This window comes from Chiloscyllium plagiosum, unplaced genomic scaffold, assembly GCF_037043375.1.
Source record: "Chiloscyllium plagiosum isolate Xiang-an unplaced genomic scaffold, Cpla_swu_hap1 HiC_scaffold_27, whole genome shotgun sequence".
Classification (NCBI taxonomy): Eukaryota; Metazoa; Chordata; class Chondrichthyes; order Orectolobiformes; family Hemiscylliidae; genus Chiloscyllium; species Chiloscyllium plagiosum.
Genome location: NW_028270165.1, coordinates 40133366 through 40159855, shown reverse-complemented (window position 1 = coordinate 40159855; position 26490 = coordinate 40133366). Strand labels below are relative to the sequence as shown.

General features: G+C 46.3%; 5 non-coding genes across 5 annotated transcripts; all 5 read left to right on the top strand.

The window, feature by feature from the left end:
• The first annotated feature begins 11594 nt into the window (after positions 1 to 11594).
• On the top strand, positions 11595 to 11668 carry trnah-gug (transfer RNA histidin (anticodon GUG)). Its single transcript has one exon. It is a non-coding gene; the product is annotated as a tRNA-His (tRNA).
• Positions 11669 to 14109: 2441 nt separating this feature from the next.
• trnae-uuc (transfer RNA glutamic acid (anticodon UUC)) lies at positions 14110 to 14181 on the top strand. The gene has a single exon. It is a non-coding gene; the product is annotated as a tRNA-Glu (tRNA).
• Positions 14182 to 16626: 2445 nt separating this feature from the next.
• trnan-auu (transfer RNA asparagine (anticodon AUU)) lies at positions 16627 to 16700 on the top strand. The gene has a single exon. It is a non-coding gene; the product is annotated as a tRNA-Asn (tRNA).
• A 2474-nt stretch (positions 16701 to 19174) lies between these two features.
• trnae-uuc (transfer RNA glutamic acid (anticodon UUC)) lies at positions 19175 to 19246 on the top strand. The gene has a single exon. It is a non-coding gene; the product is annotated as a tRNA-Glu (tRNA).
• Positions 19247 to 21705: 2459 nt separating this feature from the next.
• Positions 21706 to 21779, top strand: trnan-guu (transfer RNA asparagine (anticodon GUU)). The gene has a single exon. It is a non-coding gene; the product is annotated as a tRNA-Asn (tRNA).
• The last annotated feature ends 4711 nt before the right edge of the window (positions 21780 to 26490 follow it).

The following is a 26490-nucleotide window of genomic DNA, read 5'->3' as shown; positions in this document are numbered from 1 at the left end:
ACTTGCGGAATGTTTCAGGGAACAGCTCTGGGTCATTGAAACTAAATGACCGACCGCCCTGTGGCTGAACACTTTAACTTCCCCTCCCATTCCGCCAAGGACATGCAAATCCTGGGTCTCCTCCACTGCGAAACTCTTGCTACCCGTCACTTGTCGAAAAAACACCTCATCTTCTGCCTTGGGACCCTCCAACCACATGGTATCAATGCAGATTTCATCAGTTTCCTTATTTCCTCTCCCCCACCTTGTCCCAGATCCAACCTTCCAATTTGACCCAACCTCTTGACCTGTCATACCTGTCCACCTTGCTTCGCACCTATTTGCTCCACCCTCATCTCTGACCTATCACCATCAATCCCTACCTCCATCTACCTATTGCACTCCCAGCTGCCTTCCCTCCAGCCCCACTTCCCTCCCATTTATCTCTCAGCCCCCTTGGACCACCCTTTATTCCTGATGAAGAGATTATGCTCTAAACCAAGACTGTGATGAAGCAACTTCCTCAACAAATAGGAAATAGCTCCCAAGTCAGATTTCATTCCCATCTTCTGTTTCCCAGTTCTTTCAGAAATAAGGAATGTCTTTTTCTTCCACACGAAAGTGGTTTTCCACTTTGCGCTGTCTGAAGTGTTATGCCACACCATTACTTCAGCCACCTTTTAAGAATCCTTTCAACCTGTTTTTCTAACAATTGCGGAGGTGACCAAAAGCAAACATTTCACTCCTCCTCAATGTCCCATTTCTCCTCCTATGAGCCATTTTGTCATGTTGTCTATGTTACAAGCAGCCGAGTGCACTTGGTTTCTGAATTGAAATATTGACATTGACTTGAACAGGATTAATATTTATTGATGGTTCGCTGTGTTTGCACTAACTGTAATTATCCACCAATACGATGTCTTTTGTTCCACCAAAACTGTGTTTATGTTGCAGTCGGATGTAGAAAATCATCCCAGCGATCTTTCAACGTTATTATAGTTTACTGAGGCCATAACAGCATTACACGGAAGTTTGATATGATTAAAACTTGGATGGAAAGAGTGTAGATTGATGAGAAGTCAAAATGGCAGAGTCTCTGGCCACAATTGATCTGTCTGGCTTGATTATATGAGTGGCGGCTCTTCTAGAGCAACTTCCACTCCATCACTTCAACCAGTAAGAGGAGATAAGAGTGAACACAACATCCCAACTGTGAAATATATGCATTGCTTCGATGTTATTGATGAAAATCCTGGAACTCGCTCCTGAACCTTTATTATAGACCACATCATATTTGTGAAGTAATTTAAGAGGCAGCTCACCACCACATTTTCAAGGACGGTTTGGGAAGACTTGCTGGCAGAGCCAATGATATTCACATGATATAGGAGACAGTCTCATCGTATGGATAGATGATTGGCTAACCAATGATACAGTAGGGATAAGGGGGATGTTCAGGTTCGCAACTTGTAACTCGCAATGTGCCACAGGGATCAGTGCTGGGGCCAAAATTATTTACAATATGGATATGAATTACTTGGATAAGTGAAGTGAATGTACTATTGCCAAGACTGCAGTAGAGACAGTTGATTGGAATGCAGGTGGTGAGGGTGACATGGAGAGGGACATAGGCATGTTAAGCAAATGAGCAAAACCTTGGCCGATAGAATAGAATGTTGGAAAATGAGGTTGTGCACTTTACCAGGCGGAAAAGTCCTGAAAGTTAAATGGACAAAGCTGCTGAATAGGAGGATTTGGAAGCTAGAGTCAATGAACTCTTCATCAAAGTTCAGTGAGTAATAGGGAAGGCAAAAGGGAGATTGGCCTTTAAATGGAGTATAAAAGTAGGGAGGTTATAGTAGAGGTTTTGATTGAAAGTGCAGTGAAGATTCAACCAGCTGACAGTGGATCTGAATCACATGTGGATCAGACCAGTTTCGGACAGCAGGAAACCAGATAAGTTTTTACAACAAACCACAACGATTTCATCATTAGACTCTTAATTCCAGATTTATGTTGAATTCAGATTCCACCATCTGCCGTGGCAGGTTTTGAACCCAGGTCCCCAGAACATTACCTGGGTGAATAGTCTGGTGACAATAAAGTCGGCCATCGCCTCCCCTGAACACATTGGATTATTGTGTTTAGAGGAAACAAAGGAGCAAAGGTTTCAGCAGCTGCTAAGTTGTTGATATTACACAAGGGAACATCAGCACACTCAGTAATGGCACATACTGAAGCCAGGGTCCTGTATCAGAGTTAAGGGCTCGGGAACCATAAGAAATAGGAACAGGAATACGCCATTCAGCACCTTGAGCTTGCTCCTCTATTCAGTAGGATCGTGGCTGATCTGACATTCCCCACATCCACTTTCCTGCCCTTTACCTGTAACTGTTCATCCCCCGACTGTTCACGAATCTATCGATCCTGGTTTTAAATGTGACATGAAGGCTGTCAACAGAGTTACTGGCGTTGGAGGTCGGGGAGGTGGTGGGGGAAGCGGGGGGTCAGGTCGAACTTGGGGACTAAAACAAAGGCTCCACACTTCATAATATTTAACTAAGGGAATGTTTATGGTTATCCAATGCTGGAAATCGGGCAGACATTCAGATGAAATTATTGGTTACTTATGAAAGACAGAGGTATAGGGAGAGAAGTGGTGTTGAGGCACATTTGGATATCATCAGTATAGATGACAACACCTGCAGCTACGGTTCAACAAATAAGAACGGAAGACGCTAAAAGCAGACCCTCCCAGAGGATACAGCGATTTTGGAGAGGGTCAGTACTGTCGTTAACCCTGATCAAGGCTGACCGCAGGTCGACGAGGGAATGTTTATCCCTATCACCGTTACAAAGGATGTCAAATATGACCTTGATAAGAACTGTTTCAGGGGTAGAAACCTGACTCGAGGGCATTCAACACAGAATTCTGGAAAAGGTGGGAATGGCTAATTCAACAATGTTAAATGCAAACCAACACTTCCATTGGTGCGATAATAAAAGAAGTGTTTTGGTTTTTATTTAGATGATTCTCAGCAATACTGAGTAAGAAGCAACAAAATTAACACAAGAAATACTGCAATTGCTACAATGTGCCTGCTCCCAATAGGAGGCCACCTGGTGTTCACTTAACTGTCTACAAGGGGCAATATTGGAAAGGAATGACCCAGTTCATAGCTATAAGAGGGGAGACACAGACTGCTTGATGCAATGGGCGGGAGTAGGCCACTCGGCCCTTCGACCCTGCTGCAACATTCAATAAGATCATGGCTGATCTGAATTCAACCTCAACTCTACATTCCTACACATCCCCGACAATCTGTCATCCACTTGGTTATCAAGAACCTATCTACCTCTGCCGTATAAATTTTGAATTCACTGCATTTTGAGGAAGACACACAACCATCAGAAAGAAGAAAAAATCATCCTCATTTTTGTCTTCTACTTTTAAAATATGACCCTCTACTTTCAGATATTAAGATAAGGAAACAACCTGCATTGAAATAATACCTATGGTCCAGTTAACTATCTCAAAGTGCTTCACGTGGACATAATGAGAATTCCTTTAAAAATCACAAGACCGGAGCACAGATTAGGACAGGTGACCAAAGACTTGGTCAATGGGGGAGGTTTAGGGCAATCTTTTAAACAGGTTCAATTTCCCAAACATCAGAGGACAAAGACGTAAAGAGCAAACACAAAATAGCAAAGGATGGGAAGCAGCAGTGTGGACATAATGTCACAGGACGAGTAATCCAGGGAACATGAGTTCAAATCCCACCACAGCAAGAGGTGAGATCTGAATAATTCAAATCATAAACGGGGAACACAAAATTAGTCTCAGTATGGTATCGATGGCACTGACGTCAATTGCCATAAAAGCTCATGTTCACCATTGTCCTTTCAGCAGGCAAACCGCCATCCTTACCTGGTCTGGCTTACATGTGACTCCAGACCCACAGCAATGTGGTTGACTCTTAAATTACCCTCTGAATTGGCATAAGCAAGACACCTTGCACTTAAGGATGGATAACAAACATCAACCTTGTGAAAGTGTCAGAACAGAAATTGCTGGAGAAACTCAGCCAGTCTGGCAACACCGGTGGAGAGAGAGAGAAAGAAACAGAGTCAGAACAGTTGTGAAGAATGGTCAAAGCACTTGAAATGCTAACTCTGCTTCTCTATCCACTTGTGTTTCCAGTCCTATTGAGTTTCTCCAGCAATTTATGCATTTTTGTGTTTCAGATCTCCAGCATCTGCAGTTCTTCATTTCACTGACTTAGGGAAGCTCAAATCCGATAAAAGAATAAAGCAGAAGGGATGGAATTACTCGGCAAGTCTGGCAGCAGCTATGGAGATAAAAACAGTTAGTTCTTCGGGTCATTGAATGATCGTCCATCAGGGACAAACTTTTGGGGAAGCTGCAAGAGTAAAAGGCACTGGTGTAACTTCAACATCTGGGAGAACTCTCTCAGCCTTGGTGGTCAGACTGACTCAGCATTCTGGTTCTGTTCATTACCTGTTAACTTCTCCAATTGTTGTTCTTGTTATATTTCTACATCGTTGACACATTCCTATGTTTAAAAATGATATTCCAAACAGACAGGAATTTTCCATGTAAGTAATCATACATTAGAGAGTTTCTAACGTGAATGTAACTTTTAAACAAAATGTATTTTTTCATGCATGGGGTGTGGGCATCGCTGGCAATGCCTGCACTTATACCATCCTTAACCACCATGTGGTTGGTTGGAAAAGCGAATGAAGGTGTCTGAGAGTGTCTTGATCAGCACAGCAATCTCAAAGATGGGTATGCTCAGACAGAAGTCCCCTCCACTCCCACAGCAACTCTGCATTCACTTAAATTACAGATGCCATCGAAAACTCACAGGACAATGACAACATGGGATTACAATCAGAATAAAGCTTCCTCTACTCTAAATTGAAAGTGAAGCTACCTCAACACTGTCCCCAACAAACACTGCCAATACAGAGACAGCACTGGGTTACATACTGAGTAAAACTCCCTCAACACTTCCCCATTCATACAGTCCCAGGACAATGACAGCAAAGGGTTAAATAACAGTAGAGCTTCTTCCATTATGACTGAAACTTAGTACGTTCTACACCAATCCTCAAGGATAATTCAGAACTGAGACTATTATCTGGTCCTGAATTCACACACCCTAATGGGAATGACAGCAACAGAAAATCAGGTAAAACACACACAATGTTCAACAAAGCTAGACTGTTATTGGGATCTAAGATATTTAAATGACAGGAGACATGGTCCCTGCAATGATCCGAATGTGAGCTGAACAACTTTCTCACTTGAACAATATTCTCTGGGAATGCAATGTCCACCTCACTGCTTCTATTCAGTTCCTCTGCTCTCGGTCAGGGCTGTTTTGCGGCTGACCACATGGTGGCGTGGGCGTCAAGAGGTTAGACAATTAAGGTCAACTTGGATTGAGGGCATCCTGTGTCATGCCAGTGAGGTCGAGGGTCGCTGATTTACTCAACTTATAATCGGGGACGAGGGGATGTCAGGCTGGGCTTGTATCAGTTTGAGTTTAGAAGAAACAGATGATCTGATGAAGCTGTATAACATCTGGAGAGGACTTAATGTAAATGTAATGTCCACTCATTTCTAGCCAGAGACTTGCCTCTCATTTAAGATAGGACAGTTTTGTTTTTCTCTCAAGTGTTCCCGAGTCTTTGAAATTCACTTTTTTAGATAGCAGCATGTGGTGGTGGCACGGTGGTTAGCACTCGGGCCGACTGTCTGTGTGGAGTTTGCACATTCTCCCCTTGTGTCTGTGTGAGTTTCCTCTGGTGCTCTGGCATCCTCCCACAGTCCAAAGGATGTGCAGGTGAGGGTAGATTGACCATGGGAGATGCAGGGTTACAGAGATAGGGTAACAAACTGGGTCTGGGTGGGACGGTCAGTCAATGTTGACTCGATGGGCTGAATGGCCTCCTTGCACGCAATTGACCTATATCAATCAATAGTATACACTTGCTTTATGGTTACCGACATGAAATTACATTCGTGGTTTTGGTTATTTCATCTATTACGTCATCATATTCAACCAACTGCAACATCTCGAAACTTGCTTAATTACAATATCCAATATCAGCAGAGTACTTTTTCTTTTTGTCACGACCATTATCTTGAAATCTGACGTGTGACCACTTTATTGCTCTCAAAGTTCCTTATTTGTCCCTACATTGTCATGGTTTTACTTTGTCGAATGTCTTCCTGGCTTTTGCAGTTAAGACCCTATATTCTGCCCTCGTCAACACTTTCCCTTCCAATTCTGTACTCAGGATTTCATGAAAACCCGAAGAGTGTGGTGAGACTGTGGAACTCACTACCATAGTGAATAGTTGGGGTGAAAGACATTACAACTAAGGGTAAGCAACCCAGTACAAATGCGTGTCACTGTCATCAGATTCACAACACAGTGAAATTAATACATGCAATGTCCCTCAATTTCTCAACTGTTCCTAACCAGACTTGATGAAGAACAGATCTTGCACATCAACATTATAATTTAAACAAAAACCAACAATTATAAATACGGCAACTTTTCTAGGGCAAAGTTAAGTAGATAATCTAATTAATAGCAATGATTTAAACACTTTGATCAAGTCCCCCATCATCTCAGAGACAGAAGTTTAAGCGGCAAATTGAGAAAGAATTTTTTTTAAAACTTACCAATTCAAATAAACAGTTTCCAACAATGTATTGCCAAGTCTTTGTGCAATACTTGGACTATGAGGTTTTCACAGACACGTAACTGTAAATCTAATTTAAAAGTCACTGCTGAATGTGAATAGACACCCCAAAGTATTCAGCCATTTCTTTCAGGCTGGGACTCATTCCCAGAAAGTGCCAACAATTCTTTAAATGGACAGTAGAATCTAGAGAGAACAGTTCCTGGGCTCAACAAGCAGCAACGCCCAATGGAAGAAAAGTTGGCGGCGGGGCAGGGCGGGCCAAGGGCATAAAACAAAAAAGGCCACTGACTCTCCCACTGCACACACACACTGTCAGAATGCACAGGGGCTCAGTCCTGGGAGTGACCCACTGCAGTTTCATCAAGAGGACCACACTTGATGAACAGATCTTGCACACCAGAGTTATAATTTAAACAAGAACAAACAATTATGAATACCGCAAATTTACTAGGGCAAAGTTAAACAAGACAATCCAGGAAATAGCAATGATTTAAGCCTTATGATCAAGTCCTCCACCATCCCATGGACACAAAATTAAGGGGTAAATTAAGGAAGAGAATTTTTAAAATTATCAATTGAAGCAATCAGTTCCCAACAATGGAATGCCAAGCAGTTGGGCAATCATTCGATGATGAGTTGTTCACAGGCACATAACCGTAAATTTAATTTCAAAGTCACTGCTGAATGTGAATGGACACCCTGAAGTATTCAGCTATTTCTTACAGACTGGAGCTCGTTCCCAGACAGAGCCAATAATTCTTTAACTGGACAGAAAACACTAAAGAGAACAGCTCCTGGTCTCAACGAGCAGCAGTGCCCACTGGAAGCAAAGTTGCGGTGGTGGGGGAGCACGATCTCATAAAACAAAAAAATCTGACCGACTCTCCCGCTATAAGCTCTGTCAGAATGGGCAGGGGTTCAGTCCTGGCAGTGACCCACAGCAGTTTCACCAGCAGAATCAGATTGTTGGGAGCACTGGTGTGCCAGCTGGTGCTTCTGGAAGGTGCAGAATGATGAGAACCTCCGCCTGCACTCGGGGCAGGTGAACTGCCTCTCCCTGGTATGTCCCCGCCTGTGCCTCAGCAGGTGGGAGGATTTGCTGAAGGCCTTCCCGCATTCTGGGCAGGGGAAGGGCCTCTCCCCCGTATGGATCCGAAGGTGGCATGCCTGGGTAAAGCACTATTGGCACTTAAGGCAGGAGAACGGGCTCTCCCCGGTGTGGACCCGCTGGTGCCTCAGCAGGGCAGAGGTATTGGAGCAGCTGAAGGGCTTCTCGAAAATGTGGACCCGGCTGTGGGTCAACAGGACGGAGGAATAGCTGAAGGCTTTCCCGCATTCGCTGCAGGCGAATGGCCTCTCGCCTGTGTGGACCCGCTGGTGCCTCTGCAGAAAGGAGGAACTGCTGAAGGACTTCCCGCACTTGGGACATCCCCCCTGTGTGGACCCCCGAGAGCCTCAGCAAGCGGGAGGAATTGCTGAAGCCCTTTCCGCACTCGGGGCAGGCGAAAGGCCTATCGCCCGTGTGGACCCGCTGGTGCCTCTGCAGTACAGAGGAATAGCTGAAGGCCTTCCCGCATTCGGGGCAGGAGAATGGCCGCTCGCCTGTGTGGAGCCGCTGGTACCTCTGCAGTACAGAGGAATTGCTGAAGGTCTTCCCGCACTCAGGGCAGCTGAAGGTCCTCTCTCTAATGTGGACCCACTGATGGCTCATCAGGTCGGTGGAATTGCTGAAGCCCATTCCGCACTCAGAGCAGGAGAACAGTCTCTCCCCCGTGTGACTGCGCCCATGAGTCTCCAGGTCAGATGGGAAACGGAAGCCTTTCCCACAGTCGCCACACTTCCACGGTTTCTCCACGGGACGGGATTCCTTAGGTTTCTCCATGACCGAAGCTTCATCTGCACACAAACGCGTGTACATCACCTCTCTGCCGTGAATTCCACCTCCCAGTCTGTATAACATTTTCTGGCTCCACAACCAGCAACAGTAGTGTCTCTCTTCCAGTCTCACTGATGTTGAAAACGTACTGAAATAGGAACCAAAAAGCTTGGTTCCTTCTCACAGAATCATGGTCGAAAATTGTTATAGTCCCGATGGATTCAGTGACTGTCAGACATTGACGTGAAATTGAGGACTGCCAATGCTGAAAGGTCAGAGTCAAAGTGCAATGCTGGAAAATCACAGCAGATCAGGCAGCATCTGAGGCGCAGTCGAGACAATGTTTCAGGCAAAGCCCTTCATCTATTGATATTGAAACTTCCGTCTTCATATCTTCAAATAATCTGTAAAAAGAGATTACAAAAATCATCACTGTCAGTCCAGGTTAGAAATTCCAAACAAGCAATTCTACTTTCCGCAGAACATTCTTTTCTTTTTCCACAAAAGTGAAAGCACCATCCCACCCCCTCTCACCCCTCTATTCTCACTCCACTCAAACTAATTCTCCCCATGGTACTGAGTCAGGAACTTACAGAGACCGAAAAGTGAAAACATCAAGACAGACACCTCAAAATTTTGGATACCTCCACCTGAAAGTTAGTATCTTTCACGACATCTAGGAGTGAGTAAGTCTGATTTTGGGAAGCAAAAAAAGTATCAATTCAGGATGAACCTTCAATGCAGTTTCTTGAGAAACAACCAGACACGGAATGGTTAACATCTGGGGAGGTGGAGGAAATGAGATATCAAGGCATTGGCACCGACACCAGACAGAAACTGAACATACAGGCATGGCAAACATTACATGGCAAGCCAGAGTCATAGAGATACACAACACAAAAACAGGTCCTTCGAATCAACTCATCCCTGCCGACCAGATAGCCTAAATTAATCTCGTCTCATTTACCAGCACTTGGCCCATATCCCTCTGAACTCTTCCTATTCATATACCCATCCAGACGACTTTTTAATGTTATAATTGGACCTACATCCGCTACTTCCTCCGGCAGATCATGCCTTACACTTGCCTCCCTCACTCCAAACATATTACCCTCCTGTTCTGGCCTTCTCCCATCCATGGGAAATGACCTTGTCTATTTAACCTATCCATGCCGCGCATGACTCTATAAACGTCTGTAAGGTCACCCCTCAGCCTCTGGTATACCGGGGAAAACAGCTCAAGCAATGCACTGCGTGTACTTTTAGCTTCACACTCGCTGAACCTTCCTCCCGTGTAAAACATTGCTTCCCTCCTCAACACTGCCCATGGGAAAAGCCAAGAGTGCTGAGACTCTGGAGTTGGGGGCATGCCACGTAGAATTCCTACAATGTGGAAACACGCCATTCAGCCCAACAAGTCCACACAGACCATCCAAAGTGTAACCCATGCATACAACTTGCCCTATCCCATTACACTACACTACACTACACTAACTGCACACTCTGGGCCCATTTAGTATGGTCACTTCTCCCGAAACCGCACATCGTTAGACTTTGGGAGGAAACCAGAGCAGCCGGAGGAAACCCACGCAGGCACGGCAGGGAGAATGGGCAAACTCCACACAGACAGTCGCCCCAAGGCTGGAATGGAACGCCAATCCTTGGTGCTGTGAGGCAGCAGTGCTCACCACTGGTCCATCGTGCTACGTACGTGTGCAAAAAGAGGTGGGGAGTGGGAACTTTGTTAATTGGACCACACAGTGGATTGTTGAGTAAGGTTAAATCTCAGGGGATCCAGGGAGAGCTAACCAACGGGGTACAAAATTTAGAAGCGCGTTGTTGTAGGTGCTGGAATTCTACCTGAAAACAACAAATGCTGAAGATCACAGTGGGTCAGGCAGCGCTGTGCTACACTATGACTGGATAGTGAGGATGTGGAGATGATGGTTCCACTAGGGAGAAGGGTTGAGGATGCCAAGTCATTGAGGGCATTTAAGACAGAGATAGGTTCTTGATTAGTAAGGGGTCAAGGGTTATGAGGAGAAGGCAGCAGAATGGGATGGAGAAATATATCAGCCATGATCGACTGGTGGAGCAGACTCGATGGGCCAAATGGCCTCATCCTACTCCTGTGTATTATGGTCTTAAAGCAGAGCAGTAGTCTTAAGAAGTTCTCACAAACTACTTCAGAATCCTGAAGAGGGGTTGTTGGACTGAAAACCTTAACTCTGCTTTCTCTCCACATATGCTTCCAGTCCTGCTGAGTTTTTCCAATGTTGTCAGTTTTTGTTTCAGATTTCCAGCATCCACAGTTCTTTGTCTTATTTATCACAGTCATTTCTTGCCCTTCCCAAGTGTCTGGAACTTCATCTCCCTGATCTGCAAACTGTTCACTTACCCTAGAAATGACCACTGCCTCCTTATCAGAATAGACCCCTTTGTTGCAAAATGATTGTTCAATTCTGTGACCAAAATAATTGCATTCGTGATTACTTACACCAGGGACTCTCAATATCTCAGGCAAGAACACAGCCAGATTATTTCAGACAGTACATTTATGTGATTTGATAAAAATCCCTATTCCCAACTTTACCAGCGTGCTGCTGGGAATGGAGGGTTTGAGTTAAGAAGAAGCTGGGACATTTTTCCAACGGAGCCTAGCAAGTTGACACATAACTTTATCGAGATTTTTAAACTCAGGATGGGTATCGATAAGGTGTCATTTCCTGGAGGCTCAGAATATTTTATTGCTCCAGAAGGTGTAAAAGGGGGTCAAGATTTAGCAGAAATCGAACAGAGCTGAGAACAGACAACATTTAACTCTGTGGGAACAGGGAGACCAGAGGACAGAGAAATCAGGACCTGAAATCCGAGCTGACACCAGACTACCATGTTATCAGCGCTTTGACAATGGTAATCCTGGGCGGGGCAGGTTGAATTATGAATTGAATAGTAGCTTCCTCAACGAGACTGTGCCGGGCGCTCTGGGCGTGTCTCTGTGGCGCAACTGGTCAGCGCATTCGGCTGTGAACTGGAAGGTTGGTGGTTCGAGACTACCCAGAGACGGAGCGTTCTCGCTCCTACCGCTTTCTTGGCTGCAAAGATCCGCGTTTTTAATAGTGTCAGGAAAATGTTTCCCATTCGGAAATCTTTTCCACTGAGGAAGCACAAAGGGGTTTCTGGATTGATTGAATTTCTAACGTAAAGGAGTGCGGATGCTGAGAGTCCGAGACAGAAAGCGAAACTGCTGGAGCAACAGAGCAGGTTTGGCTGTACCTGGATGAGGAAACAAAAGTTCCCAAATGTTGTCTCTGATTCTCTTTCTACAGATGCTGCCTGACCTGCTGAGTTATTCCTGCAATTTCTGGTTTTGTTTTTAACTGAACGTCCATTTCATCTTTCGGGATGAAACACCCAGACCCGCCATTTGCAGATATTTAACCCTTTCGAAACCTGTGAAGTGATTGGATTCAAACAAACTCTGCAATGATTCACTCTTTCTCAGCTCCACAGGCAGAGAGACCTGGGAAATGAAGCTGTCAGTGTGGTTCTGTATTGGTGGGCCGAGTGGTGAATGCGATGGACATGAAATCCATTGCGGGTTCCCCACGCAGGTGTGAACCCTGCCGACTACAGTTGAGAACTACCGTCAGAAAGAAAGGGAGATTGTTCCACGTTTTTTTTAAAGATGCAAATCGGTGGAGGGGTTGAAATATTTCAATCACATTGGGACTGATCGGGAATCTGCAACCCACTGCCTCTCAGGGTGGAACAAGCAGATATCCCCAGACCTGCTTTTGAGGATATGAGCCAAGTGTTTGGAAATGAGACGAGAACAGTGAGGGGCGTGAAGTCGTGGTCGAAATGAGGCAGGCACCTGAGGACAAAGGTGTTTTATTTGCCAGTGAAAGATGCTGCTTCACAAATTTGGTACAATGGAAGGGAAGCAGTGACGGTGATTATCTTTGGCTGTTCACCTTGTGAATGTTCCCATTGCTGCGCATGTCCGTATAACGTCAGAACTCTGCAGCATGGCGGCGTCAGGTCCGCACAGGACGGGACGCAATGGATGACGCATCTGACTCCACCTACATGTTTCAAATGCAGCTCACATCTTCTTCACACACCCCAATTAATCTTTCTCATTGTCCTGAAGCCGGCATACGGTTTGAATTCCCGATCTGCGGGAATGAGACTCTTTTCACTGTCCCGCGTCAGTAAGTGTCCCTGAGAACATCAAAGTCACGTCACAGCGCTGTCAGAGGAGGGGAAGCTGAAAGAGCCCCACACGCTGCTCACGGGCACATTTCACTTTCCCCAACTCACCGCCCCAACCACTGCGGCTCCTGGGAGTGGAAAGGGAACAAACACCAAAACCCAGTCTCAGCTTTGTAAATCTTCAGGAAATAAGAAAACTGATTATCCCTTCCAATCTTCCATCCTGGCCTGACAGCGTTGATTTAAAATGGCTGTCCAGTTAGTGCCGATTCGTTTTGGCTGAAAAAAATCTTCCTTATCTCATCCCAGCATTTCTTGCCACAGAGAACTGTGCGGCAGAGTTCATGTATATATTTCCTTGTATGGTATTTTGTAAATAACATTCGTTCGCGGGTTGTTTGTATTTAAGGTTCACTAGCCGTTGTTTAATGCTGAGAGGGTTGAGTTGTCTGGACATCATTTCACAGATGTCTTTAATGTAAAGTAATGTGGCTAGGGTTTCTGCAGACCTTGTGTCTGCTAGTGTCAGTTTGTTGATGGGAAATCGTCACACTGGGTTTATTGGGTAGGCAAAAGTGAGGACTGCAGATGCTGGAAACCAAAGTTTTGATCAGAGTGGTGCTGGAAAAGCACAGCAGGTCAGACAGCTTCCGAGGAGCAGGAAAACCGACGTTTTGGGCAAAAGCCCTTCATCAGGAATAGAGGCAGGACGCTTCCAGGGATGACGAGATAAATTGGGTGGGGGGGGGGGGTGCTGGGCCGAAGGTAGCAAAGAGTACAATATGTGAATGGGGGTGGGGATGGAGGTGACAGGTCAGAGAGGAGGATGGAGCGGACAGTTGAGAAGGGAGATTGGCAGAGAGGACAGGTCATGAGGACAGCGCTGAGCTGGAAGGTTGGAACTGAGGTAAGGTGGAGGGAGGGGAAATGAGGAAACTGGTGAAGTCCACATTGATGTCCTGGGGTTGAATTTATCCGAGATGAAAGATGGGGCGTTCTTCCTTCAGGCATCGGGTGGGGAATGAGCGGCGATGGAGGAGGCCCAGGACCTGCATGTTCTCGGCAGAGTGGGAGAGGAGTTGAAATGTTGGGCCAGAGGGTGATGGGGTTGATTGCTGCGGGTGTCCTGGAGATGTTCCCTCAAGCACTGTGACTTGACTCTGCGAGGAGTCTCCAGTCTCCCCAATGTAGAGGAGACCTCATCGGACCGCCTTCTCACGATCGTGGCCCAGGTTCGATTCCGGGCAGGGAAGCAATATACAATAGGGCTGTGAAGAATCGCTGCTGTCTCCCTGGTGGTCTAGTGGTTAGGATTCGGCGCTTTCACTGCTGCGGCCCGGGTTCGATTCCCGGTCAGGGATGTATTTTTCAGTGGATCTTTTGCCTACCCATTCTCCTTAAATGCGCTGTACAGTTCCTTATTGGTCTTCGTCGTTACTGGCTCCTGCAGTGTGTCGTGCCTCGTTGAAATAGTGTCCTGATTCAGGCTTGTTTGTATGTGTAGGGATCATTGCTTCTGTAGCTAAGTACTTGGTTCGTGTGCGTTGTTTTCCTGTAGACGCTGTTTTGAATTTACCATTGACTGTTCGCTCTAATGTGACATCTCGAATTGGCACTTTGTTGTTGTTCTCCTCTTTTGTGAATTTTATGCCAGTAAGGATATTGTTGATGGTGTTGTAGGTTTCCTCTAATTTGTTTCATTTTTTGATGACAAAAGTGTCATCACTGTGGCGGACAACAAAGTTTGAGTTGGATCGTTTGAAGGGCTGTTGGTTTGAGTCTCTGCATTATTGCTTCTGCGAGGAATCCTGATACTGGTGGTTTCATGGGTGTTTCGTTTATTTGTTTGTAGGGCTTGTTACAGAATATGAAGTGGGTGGTTAAGGCACAGTTCCACGAGCTGGATAGTGCTATCTTTGCTGATGAAGTTGGTGCTGTGTTTATGTCTTTGGTTCTTCGAGTAGTGTTCCAGTTTTCTTTGGCCACGTTGATGTTAATGGATGTGAACAGGGCTGTTATGTCAAAGGACATCATTATTCCATCTTCTTCTAACTTAGTTCTTTGGTGTTCAGGAATTCTTGGATGGAGTAAATGGAGTGGCGTGAATCTTCGACTTGGTGTTTTGGACTTCAGTGGAGGCCTTTGATGAGTCTGTATGTTGGTGTTCCAAGTAGTGAGACTAAGGCCTGAGGGGGGCTCCTCGTTTGAAGAGAAGGAGAACAACAACAAAGTGCCATTCTTAGATGTCACAGTAGAGCGAACAGTCAACAGTGAACTTCAAACTAGCGTCTACAGAAAAACAACACACGCAAACCAAGTGCTTAACCACAGAAGCAAACATGCCAACACCCACAAACGAAGCTGCATCAGGACATTATTTCAATGAGCCCCTAAACACTGCATATAGACGATTATAAAATCATGAGGGGTACGGATGAGGTGAACAGCAGGTGTCCTTTCCCTCAGCTGGGGTTTTCAGGATCAGGGAGCAAATATTTTGAGGTGAGTAGAGAAAGATTTTATAAAGACAGGACAAGGATCGTTTTTTAAGAGAGTGGTCTGAGTGCAGAATGAATGTCCAGAAGAAGTCATAGAGTCATAGAGATGTACAGCACAGAAACAGACTGGTCCAACTTGTCCATGCCGACCAACTATCCCAAAACAATCTAGTCCCACCTGACAGCGCACGGCCCCATATCCCTCCAAACCCTTCCTATTCATACACCTAACCAAATGCCTTTTAAATGTTGCAATCGTACTAGACTTCACCACTTCCTCTGGCAGTTCATTCAATAAACGTACAATCCTCTGCGTGAAAACGTTGCCCCTTAGATCTCTTTTGTATCTTTCCCCTCTAACGCTAAACCCATGCCCTCTCGTTCTGGACTCCCCCACCCCAGGGAAAAAGACTTTGTCTTTTTATCCTATCCATACCCCTCATGATTTTATACACGCACAGTTACAACGTTTGGATAAGTACATGAATATGAAAGGTTCGAAGGTTTATGGGCAAACACTGGTAGGTGGGACGAGTTTAGTTTGAGAACATACTCAGCATGGACGAGTTGGATGAAGGGTCTGTTCAGTGCTGTCATACTCTGTGACTGACCTGTACTGGTCTTAAAACCATTTTCTTACCTGCCCCCATAACAATCCACTTCTTTGTTGTTCAAAATTCAGATGAATTTAGCCTTGAATATGTTCAATGACCCCACTTCTGAACTGAATTCCTCTTCGTAATATACCACTTGCCTCGCTCATTGCCTGCTGCATCTGCCCGACAACTGGCATTGACTGGAATGGAGGGAATCTTAGACCCCTTTATACATCCATACATCATTCCTGATAAAGGGCTTGTGCCCGAAACGTTCACTGTCCTGCTCCTCAGATGCTGCCTGACCTGTTCTGCTTTTCCAGTGCCACATCTTTCGACTTTCACCTCTAGTTCTCACTTTCTCCACATTCCAAAATATCACCATTTAAACAATGCACTGCTTTTTTTTTTAAACAGCCAAGGCTATAACTTCACATTGCGGCACGACACTTGCCATGTGTTTGCCAATTGAGGTACAGACCTGGACCAACTTCGGGAAGAGGCAAAACACTGAGTTCTGAACAAAAACCGTAGCACACTCAAAACGTCGGCTCTGTTTACCTTTCCACGGATGCAGCTCGACCCGTTGGCTTTCTGCAGTATTCGCTGTGTTTGAACTGATAGAAGACAATGGTAATTCTGGGCGGGAAGGTTAAATTATGAATTGAATAATAGCTTCCTCAACGAGACTGTGCTGGCGAAGGCCGGTCCTGTCTCTGTGGCGCAATTGGTCAGCGCGTTCGGCTATTAACCGGAAGGTTGGTGGTTCGAGACCACCCAGAGACGGAGCGTTTGTTGTTCACGCTCCAACCGCTTTCAGGGCTGCAAAGATGCGCGTTTTTAATGGTGTCAGGAAAATGTTTCCCAAACGGAAATCTTTTCCACTGAGGAAGCACAAAGGGGTTTCTGAATTGATTGAATTTCTAACGTCAAGGAATGCGGATGCTGACAGTCTGAGACAGAAAGCAAAACTGCTGGAGCAACTCAGTAGTTTTGGATGTTTCTGGATGAGGAAAAAAAAATGTTCTGAAATGTTGTCTCTGATTCTCTTTCTACAGATGCTGCCTGACCTGCTGAGTTGCTCCTGCAATTTCTGGTTTTGTTTTTAACTGAACGTCCATTTCATCTTTCGGATGAAACACCCAGACTCGCCATTTGCAGATATTTAACCCTTTCGAAAACTGTGAAGTGATTGGATTCAAACAAACTCTGCAATGATTTACTCTTTCTCAGCTCCACAGGCAGAGAGACCTGGGAAATGAAGCTGTCAGTGTGGTTCTGTATTGGTGGGCCGAGTGGTGAATGCGATGGACATGAAATCCATTGCGGGTTCCCCACGCAGGTGTGAACCCTGCCGACTACAGTTGAGAACTACCGTCAGAAAGAAAGGGAGATTGTTCCACGTTTTTTTTAAAGATGCAAATCGGTGGAGGGGTTGAAATATTTCAATCACATTGGGACTGATCGGGAATCTGCAACCCACTGCCTCTCAGGGTGGAACAAGCAGATATCCCCAGACCTGCTTTTGAGGATATGAGCCAAGTGTTTGGAAATGAGACGAGAACAGTGAGGGGCGTGAAGTCGTGGTCGAAATGAGGCAGGCACCTGAGGACAAAGGTGTTTTATTTGCCAGTGAAAGATACTGCTTCACAGAGTTGGGTCGATGGAAGGGAAGCAGTGACGGTGATTATCTTTGACTGTTCACCTTGTGAATGTTCCCATTGCTGCGCTTGTCCGTATAACGTCAGAACTCTGCAGCATCGCGGCGGCAGGTACGCACAGTGCAAGGGGCGCAATGGATGACGCATCTGACTCCACCTACATGTTTGAAATACAGCTCACATCTTCTTCACACACCCCAATTAATCTTTCTCATTGTCCTGAAGCCGGCATACGGTTTGAATTCCTGATCTGCAGGAACGAGACTCTTTTCACTGTCTCGCGTCAGTAAGTGTCCCTGAGAACATCAAAGTCACGTCACAGCGCTGTCAGAGGAGGGGAAGCTGAAAGAGCCCCACACGCTGCTCACGGGCACATTTCACTTTCCTCAACTCACCGCCCCAACCACTGCCGCTCCTGGGAGTGGAAAGGGAACAAACACCAAAACCCAGTCTCAGCTTTGTAAATCTTCAGGAAATAAGAAAACTGATTATCCCTTCCGGTCTTCCATCCTGGCCTGACAGCATTGATTTTAAATGGCTGTCCAGTTAGTGCCGATTCGTTTTGGCTGAAAAAAACTTCCTTATCTCATCCCAGCATTTCTTGCCACAGAGAACTGTGCGGCAGAGTTCATGTATTTCCTTGTCTGTTATTTTGTAAATAACATTCGTTTGCGGGTTGTTTGTATAGGGTATTTAAGGTTCACTAGCCGTTGTTTAATGCTGAGAGGGTTGAGTTATCTGGAAATCATTTCACAGCTGTCTTGCATGTAAAGTAATGTGGCTAGGCTTTCTGCAGACGTTGTGTCTGCTCGTGTCAGTTTGTTGATGTGAAATCGTCACACTGGGTTTATTGGGTAGGCAAAAGTGAGGACTGCAGATGCTGGAAACCAGAGTTTAAATCAGAGTGTTACTGGAAAGGCACAGCAGGTCAGACAGCTTCCGAGGAGCAGGAAAATCGACATTTCGGGCTTAAGCCCTTCATCAGGAATAGAGGCAGGACGCTTCCAGGGATGGCGAGATAAATTGGGGGGTGCTGGGCCGAAGGTAGCAAAGAGTACAATAGGTGAATGGGGGTGCGGATGGAGGTGACAGGTCAGAGAGGAGGGTGGAGCGAACAGTTGAGACGGGAGATTGGCAGGTAGGACAGGTCATGAGGACAGCGCTGAGCTGGAAGGTTGGAACTGAGGTAAGGTGGGGGGAGGGGAAATGAGGAAACTGGTGAAGTCCACATTGATGTCCTGGGGTTGAATTTATCCGAGGCGAAAGGTGGGTCGGTCTTCCTTCAGGCATCGGGTGGGGAGTGAGCGGCGATGGAGGAGGCCCAGGACCTGCATGTTCTCGGCAGAGTGGGAGGGGGGTTGAAATGTTGGGCCAGAGGGTGATGGGGTTGATTGCTGCGGGTGTCCTGGAGATGTTCCCTCAAGCGCTGTGACTTGACTCTGAGAGGAGTCTCCAGTCTCCCCAATGTAGAGGAGACCGCATCGGGAGCAATGGATACAACCAATGACATTGTTGGAAGCCTTCTCCCGATCGTGGCCCAGGTTCGATTTCCGGGCAGGGAAGCAATTTACATTAGAGCTGTGATAGCGTACTGCTTTCTTCCTGGTGGTCTAGTGGTTAGGATTCGGCGCTTTCACCGCTGCGGTCCGGGTTCGATTCCCGGTCAGGGAAGTATTTCTCAGTGGATCTTTTGCCTACCCATTCTCCTTAAATGCGCTGTACAGTTCCTTATTGGTCTTCGTCGTTTTTGCTACTGCAGTGTGTATTGCCTCGTTGAAATAGTGTCCTGATTCAGGCTTGTTTGTATGTGTCGGGATCATTGCTTCTGTAGCTAAGTACTTGGTTCGTGTGTGTTGTTTTCCTGTAGACGCTGTTTTGAATTTACCATTGACTGTTCGCTCTACTGTGACATCTAGAAATGGCACTTTGTTGTTGTTCTCCTCTTTTGTGAATTTTAGGCCAGTAAGGATATTGTTGATGGTGTTGTAGGTTTCCTCTAATTTACTTCATTTTTTGATGACAAAAGTGTCATCACTGTGGCGGACTCAAAGTTTGGTTTGGATTGTTGGAAGGACTGTTGGTTTGAGACTCTGCATTATTGCTTCTGCTAGGAATCCTGATACTGGTGGTTTCATGGGTGTTTCGTTGATTTGTTTGAGGCTTGTTACAGAATATGAAGTGGGTGGTTAAGGCACAGTTCCACGAGGTGGATAGTGCTATCTTTGCTGATGAAGTTGGTGCTGTATTTGTGTCTTTGGTTCTTCGAGTAGTTTGTCCAGTTTTCTTTGGCCACGTTGATGTTAATGGATGTGAACAGGGCTGTTATGTCAAAGGACATCATTATTCCATCCTCTTTTAACTTCGTGTCTTTGGTGTTCAGGAATTCTTGGATGGAATAATTTGAGTGGCGTGAATCTTCGACTTGATGTTTTAGTCTTCAGTGGAGGCCTTTGACTAGTCTGTATATTGGTGTTCCAAGTAGTGAGACTATGGCCTCAGGGGGGCTCCTCGTTTGAAGAGAAGGAGAACAACAACAAAGTGTCATTCTTAGATGTCATAGTAGAGCGAACAGTCAATAGGGAACTTCACACTAGCGTCTACAGAAAAACAACACACGCAAACCAAGTGCTTAACTACAGAAGCAATCATCCCAACACCCACAAACGAAGCTGCATCAGGACATTATTTCAATGAGCCACTACGCACTGCATATAGAGGATTATAAAATCATGAGGGATACGGATGAGGTGAACAGCAGGTGTCCTTTCCCTCAGCTGGGGGTTTCAGGATCAGGGAGCAAATATTTTGAGGTGAGTAGAGAAAGATTTTATAAAGACAGAACAAGGATCGTTTTTAAGAGAGTGGTCTGAGTGCAGAATGAATGTCCAGAGGAAGTCATAGAGTCACAAGGATGTACAGCACAGAAACAGACTGTTTCGTCCAACTTGTCCATGCTGACCAACTATCCCAACCCAATCTCGTCCCACTTGACAGCACACGGCCCCATATCCCTCCAAACCATTCCTATTCATATACCTAACCAAATGCCTTTTAAATGTTGCAATCGTACTAGACTTCACCACTTCCTCTGGCAGTTCATTCAATAAACGTACAATCCTCTGCGTGAAAACGTTGCCCCTTAGATCTCTTTTGTATCTTTCCCCTCTAATGCTAAACCCATGCCCTCTCGTTCTGGACTCCCCCACCCCAGGGAAAAAGATTTTGTCTATTTATCCTATCCATACCGCTCATGATTTTATACACGTACAGTTACAACGTTTAAAAGACATTTGGATAAGTACATGAATATGAAAGGTTCGAAGGTTTATGTGCCAAACACAGGTAGGTGGGACGAGTTTAGTTTGAGAACATACTCAGCATGGACTAGTTGGATGAAGGGTCTGTTCAGTGCTGTCATACTCTGTGACCGACCTGTACTGGTCTTAAAACCATTTCCTTACCTCCACCCCATAACCATCCACTTCTTTGTTGTTCAAAACTCAGATGAATTTAGCCTTGAATATGTTCAATGACTCCACTTCTGAACTGAATTCTTCTTCGTAATATACCACTTGCCTCGCTCATTGCCTGCTGCATCTGCCCGACAACTGGCATTGACTGGTGTGGAGGGACTCTGAGACCCCTTTGTACATCCATACATCATTCCTGATGAAGGGCTTGTGTCCGAAACGTTCACTGTCCTGCTCCTCAGATGCTACCTGACCTGTTCTGCTTTTCCAGTGCCACATTTTTCGACTTTCACCTCTCGTCCTCACTTTCTCCACATTCCAATATATCACCATTTAAACACTGCACTGCTTTTTTATTAAACAGCCAAGGCGATAACTTCACATTGCGGCACTGCACGGGCCATGTGTTTGCCAATTGAGACACAGACCTGGACCAACTTCGGGAAGAGGCAAAACACTGAGTTCTGAACAAAAACCGTAGCACACTCAAAACGTCGGCTCTGTTTACCTTTCCACAGATGCTGCTCGACCCGTTGGCTTTCTGCAGTATTCGCTGTGTTTGAACTGACAGAAGACAATGGTAATTCTGGGCGGGGCAGGTTGAATTATGAATTGAATAGATGCTTCCTCAACGAGACTATGCGAACAATGCACGGGCCTGTCTCGGTGGCGCAATTGGTCAGCGCGTTCGGCTGTTAACCGGAAGGTTGGTGGTTCGAGACCACCCCGAGACGGTGCGTTTGTTGTTCTCGCTCCTACCGCTTTCTTGACCGCAAAGATGCTCGTTTTTAATGGTGTCAGGAAAATATTTCCCAAACGGAAATCTTTTCCACTGAGGAAGCACAAAGGGGTTTCTGAATTGATTGAATTTCTAACGTAAAGGAGTGCAGATGCTGAGAGTCCGAGACAGAAGGCGAAACTGCTGGAGCAACTCAGCAGGTTTGGCTGTACCTGGATGAGGGAAAAAAAAGTCCTGAAATGTTGTCTCTGATTCTCTTTCTTCAGATGCTGCCTGACCTGCTGAGTTGCTCTTGCAATTTCTGGTTTTGTTTTTAACTGAACGTCCATTTCATCTTTCGGGATGAAACACCCAGACTCGCCATTTGCAGATATTTAACCCTTTCGAAACCTGTGAAGTGATTGGATTCAAACTAACTCTGCAATGATTTACTCTTTCTCAGCTCCACAGGCAGAGAGACCTGGGAAATGCAGCTGTCAGTGTGGTTCTGTATTGGTGGGCCGAGTGGTGAATGCGATGGACATGAAATCCACTGCGGTTTCCCCACGCAGGTGTGAACCCTGCCGAATACAGTTGAGAACTGTCATAAAAAAGAAAGGGAGATTGCTCCACGGCTTTTTGAAAGATGCAAATCAGTGGAGGGGTTGAAATATTTCAATCACATTGGGACTGATCGGGAATCTGCAACCCACTGCCTGTCAGAGTGGAACAAGCAGATACCCACAGAGCTGTTTTTGAGGATATGAGCCAAGTGTTTGAAAATGAGACTAGAACAGTGAGGGGCGTGAAGTCGTGGTCGAAATGAAGCAGGCACCTGAGGACAAAGGTGTTTTATTTGTCAGTGAAAGATACTGTTTCACAAAGTTGAGTCGATGGAAGGGAAGCAGTGACGGTGATTATCTTTGGCTGTTTACCTCTACCTCAAAAATTCGGCTGAATTTTAAAGTCACAATGAAACGAAGTAAAAGTGACATTAGGAAGAACGTTTTCGTACAGGGAGTGGTAGGGTCAGTAAGTCCCTGTATGTCATTGACAAAGAGGAAGATTCAATGGACACAAAAGGGAATTCGGTGGTCACGTTCAGATGTGCAGATTTACGCTGAGAAGGCGAGAGAATGAAACGAATAGAGACACACGTTTACTTAAGTGTAGAACCAGCAGAGCGAAGGTGGGCCGCATGGCCTCCGTCTGCGCTGTGACACATGTTGTGATTCAGTGTGAAATCACAGTTCGACCAACAGAATGTGGGAATTTAGAAATAAGTTTATATTTACGCAGCCTCCATACGTCTGCGAAACAGCATATTACACGACAGCAGTGGAGACCTTTGACATCAGGCTCGAACGTGCCTGCCGCGTGCCAGACGGAAACCTGAAGTGTTCTGTGGAAGGGACGCCGCGTGCGGCAGCAGAGTGGCGCAGCTGGAGCGTGCGGGGCCCATAACCCAGAGGTTGATGGATCGAAACCACCGTCCGCTTACTGTTCAATGTCACCTCGAGCTGCTTGCCTTCAGATCGGTGCTCTCTGCTGCAAGCTGCTCTCTTTCGTGTCTACTTACCGAGTGTCCAAACCGATCGCATATCGATGCACTCGCCACATCCACTCAACTCATGTGACATGATTTTAGAGGTCTCTGTGGTATTCTGTCCTTCGTCTGTCTCCTCTGAACTGAATCGCAAACCCAGTTCCCTGCGATGCCAATCAGCTGGTAAAGTTGAAACACATGCCTTGCGGTTTCGTCCATTCCTTGCAGTAATTCGCCACCCTGGTTCAGACGAGAAATGACAAGCATGTCAGAAACCGCATCACGACTCAGACATAGTCCCCTACTATTAGGAGGGTTATCACCGATTGTGAATAACCTCAGAGAGAGAGACAAGTGACAGACAGTCGCCGTGGACTCGATGGGCTGAACGACATCTGTCTGCGCGAGAATGATTCTACGTGTTTATGCCGTCCCACTGCCTGTCTCTGGGACAGAGAGGCTGAGGGAGCAAAACTGGTTCATTTTTAACCGTCCCATCCGTGTTGGACTGCCTGCAGTCCCTCAGCTCAGAGCCGTGGGGATGACTGTCAACGAGTGAAGGTTTCACTCAGATTCTCTTCATCTGGGACACTTGGGGCTCAGCAAAGGAAGCGATGCCCACTTTGCAATAGACTTTCCGTAAGATTGCTGCGTGAAGACGATTTCTGAACACCAAGAAGGCTGCACAACAATGTGAATTTACCTGGGCGAAGAGTCCTCGGTGTCCATTTCTTTCTGTCCTGCTAGCACAGCATCTTTCTATCTCTCCGATAACAGACCCTTGGAGAAAGTTCACAATCAAAGTTGTTCATGTTCCCCGCATTAATGTAACTGACACCTCTCACCCCAAGGGTTTCAGAGAGAGAGAGAGAGAGAGCAGAAGAGCGAATGGACTCTACCCGCCCCCCACCCAACACCCCGTCCCACCCCCGAGAACAACGTGCAAATAGAAATAAAATGGTTTTATTATCCACCAGTGGAGGTAGTCCAGTTCCTGGGGATGAGACAAATATCAGCGCCCCGGGGACAGAATGACAAGCAGATGTTCTGGAAACGCTTTGCTGATTGCAATTCTTGCAGCAATGTGGAATGTACTTCATACTGAGCAAGTTTCAACTGGCTCACAGTCTCCGATGTACGTTGCTGTGTTTGCCGCCAGCTCAGAGAGAGAACAATAGGAAGGACGTAGGAGTGAATAACGATCCGCGTGAGAGGGCAAATAACTGTTAATGGAGACTGTTAGCGGCTAACAATACGTAGTGTGTCATAGCAGAAAATATGTTGCTGGAAAAGCGCAGCAGGTCATCCAGCATCCAGGGAACACGAGAATCGACGTTTCGGGCATAAGCCATTCCCCACACCCACCTCCCATAGTGCCAAGCCACTTTCCACTGCAACCGCCGAATGTGTAACACCTGCCCATTTACCTGCTCCCTCCTGAATATCCAAGGGCTCAAACATACCTGCCAGGTGAAGCAGCACTTTTGCCACAACCTAGTCCGCTGTATTCGCTGCTCACAGTGTCATTTCCCCAATGTAGCATGAAGCATAAACTGTGTGACTGCTTCGCAGAACATCTCGGTTCAGCCCGCAGGAAAAAGGCCCTGACCTTGCGGTTGCCTGCCACTTTAACACATCACCCTGTTCCCTGGCCAACATCTCTGTCTCAGGCTTGCAGCAGTGTTCTAGCTCCAGATGAAAGAACAACACCTCATTTTCCACTTGGAGACCTTACAGCCCTCCGGTCTTCAATATCGAGTTCCATAACTTTAGGGCCTGAACTCCCCCATGTCCTTGACCCCTACCACACAAACGACTCCTTGTTATCACCTCGTCTGCTATGACACACTACGTATTGTTAGCCGCTAACAGTCTCCATTAACAGTTATTCGCCCTCTCACGCAGATCGTTATTCACTCCTACGTCCTTCCTATTGTTCTCTCTCTGAGCTGGCGGCAAACACAGCAATGTACATCGGAGACTCTGAGCCAGCTGAAACTTGCTCAGTGTGAAGTACATTCCACATTGCTGCAAGAATTGCAAGCAGCAAAGCGTTTCCAGAACATCTGCTTGTCATTCTGTCCCCGGCGCAGAATGGCCACTTTGTCTCATCCCCAGGAACTGGACTATCTCCACTGGTGGATAATTAAACCATTTTATTTCTACTTGCACGTTGTTCTGCGGGGTGGGACGGGGTGCGGGTAGAGTCCATTCGCTCTTCTGCTCTCTCTCTCTCTCTCTCTCTGAAACCCTTGGGGTGAGAGGTGTCAGTTACATTAATGCGGGGAACATGAACAACTTTGATTGTGAACTTTCTCCAAGGGTCTGTTATCGGAGAGATAGAAAGATGCTGTGCTGGCAGGACAGAAAGAAATGGACACCGAGGACTCTTCGCTCAGGTGAATTCACATTGTTGTGCAGCCTTCTTGGTGTTCAGAAATCGTCTTCACGCAGCAATCTTACGGAAAGTCTATTCCAAAGTGGGCATCGCTTTCTTTGCTGCGACCGCGCAGCAGTTAACATCTGAGCCCCAAGTGTCCCAGATGAAGAGAATCCGAGTGAAACCTTCACTCACTGAGAGTCATCCCCACGGCTCTGAGCTGAGGGACTGCAGGCAGTCCAACACGGAAGGGACGGTTAAAAATGAACCAGTTTTGCTCCCTCAGCCTCTCTGTCCCAGAGACAGGCAGTGGGACGGCATAAACACGTAGCATCATTCTCGTGCAGACAGAAGCCGTTCAGCCCATCGAGTCCACGGCGACTGTCTGTAACTTGTCTCTCTCTCTCTCTCTCTGAGGTTATTCACAATCGGTGGTATCCGTCCGAATAGTAGGGGACTATGTCTGAGTCGTGATGCGGTTTCTGACATGCTTGTCGTTTCTCGTCTGAACGAGGGTGGCGAATTACTGCAAGGAATGGACGAAACCGCAAGGCATGTGTTTCAACTTTACCAGCTGATTGGCATCGCAGAGAACTGGTTTTGCTTTTCGGTTCAGAGGAAACCGACGAAGATCAGAATACCACTGAGACCTCTAAAATCATGCCACTTGATTTGACGAGAGCATCGATATGCGACATTTGGTAAGTAAACGCAAAGGCAGCTTGCAGTAGAGAGCAGTGATCTTACTCGAGGTGACGTTGAACAATAGCAGAGGATGGTTACGATCCATCGACCTCTGGG